Here is a 1,999-nt window from a genome sequence, read left to right on the forward strand (position 1 = left end):
GATGGATGGATGGATGGATGGATGGATGGATGGATGGATGGATGGATGGATGGATGGATGGATGGATGGATGGATGGATGGACAGATGGATGATGGATGGGCAAACAGATGGGATGGACAGATGGGATGGATGGATGGAAGGATGGATGGATGGATGGATGGATGGGAGGATGGATGGAAGGATGGATGGATGGGAGGATGGATGGATGGATGGAAGGATGGATGGATGGAAGGATGGACGGACTGACGGGATGGACGGATGGATGGATGGATGGACGGATGGATGGATGGATGGATGGATGGACAGACGGATGGATGATGGATGGGCAAACAGATGGATGGACAGATGGGATGCATAGATGGGATAGATGGATGAATGGACGGACGGACGGACGGACGGACGGACGGGATGGATGGATGGATGGATGGATGGATGGATGGATGGATGGATGGATGGATGGATGGACGGATGGACAAATAGATGGATGGATGGACGGATGGATGGATGGATGGATGGATGGATGGATGGATGGATGGATGGATGGACGGACGGATGGATGGATGGATGGATGATGGATGGGCAAACAGATGGATGGACAGATGGGATGCATAGATGGGATAGATGGATGAATGGACGGACGGACGGACGGACGGACGGACGGGATGGATGGATGGATGGATGGATGGATGGATGGATGGACGGATGGACAAATAGATGGATGGATGGACGGATGGATGGATGGATGGATGGATGGATGGATGGATGGATGGACGGACGGATGGATGGATGGATGGATGGATGGATGGATGGACAAATAGATGGATGGATGGACGGACAGACGGATGGATGATGGATGGATGGACGGACAGACGGATGGATGATGGATGGGCAAACAGATGGGATGGACAGATGGGATGGACAGATGGGATGGACAGATGGGATGGACAGATGGGATGGATAGATTGATGGTTGGATGGATGGATGGATGGATGGATCGATGGATCGATGGATGGATTTGGACTGATATGTTTCAGTTTGGACAAAAGTTTTGAGCCTAGACTTGTACTTGGTAGAAAAGACTTAAGACTGGATCTGGGCTTGCCCCTTAAAAACTTGTGACTCGAGGTGGACTTGGGGTGAAAAAAAAACACTTGTGGACACCTCTGACACAAACCTATTAAAATAAACTCTTTAATGACTAAAAACAGTGGAAAGAAAGACAAACGAGTCATTTGGCTAAACAGATATCCTTTTTACGCCTTTCCATCTCAATGCCGTTCTGTCATGTTGATGGACCGCATCTTTTCGCAGAGTTCACACAGGTGAGACACATTACTGCGGTATCCGATCAGGTATCTTCCTCCGTGAGGATAATATTTCATGTACAGGACATTCATTTTCTAGCCAACTTCAGCGGGTGAGGCAGCGCCCATCTCTGGCCATCCATCATCCCCTGACCTTCAGCGCGGTGTCCTGACGGCTGCCCGGGGCACAGCGAGGGTGACTAATGTCGTCTCAGCCGCCACCTCCTCGCACCAGAGGCCTCTGATATCCTTCAAGTATTATACAAGGCAAGTGTCTACAGATTCCTATCACAGCTACGGGCTTTAATTATTCACACTGCTTGAATCACTTGCTCATCAGGGAGGATGTCATTCATTCCTCCCTCGTGCTTTGCTTATCTAGCTGACAGTTTGACTTAATTTCATTGGGTTTTTTGTTTTGTTTTTGCATTTATTCTTTAGTGGAAAATTGGTTGTTTGAGCTTGTCTGAAAGTTGATTAAATTGGTTTAACATATTTATGGGGGAGTTTCCTCTTCAGCCCCAAAGAAAAGCAGTCTTATAAAAAGTTTCCCGATTTTATCGCGGTGGCTTTCATTTCCCTAAAATCCAGCCCTGATCTCATTCTTTAATTGTGACAGGCAGCGGAAAAAGTCGAAGGGGTGGGCGGCAAACTCTTTTAGCCTTCAAAACCGCAGCGAGACGTCGAGGCGCTG

The sequence above is a fragment of the Fundulus heteroclitus genome, chromosome 23, assembly GCF_011125445.2.
Source record: "Fundulus heteroclitus isolate FHET01 chromosome 23, MU-UCD_Fhet_4.1, whole genome shotgun sequence".
Taxonomy (NCBI): Eukaryota; Metazoa; Chordata; class Actinopteri; order Cyprinodontiformes; family Fundulidae; genus Fundulus; species Fundulus heteroclitus.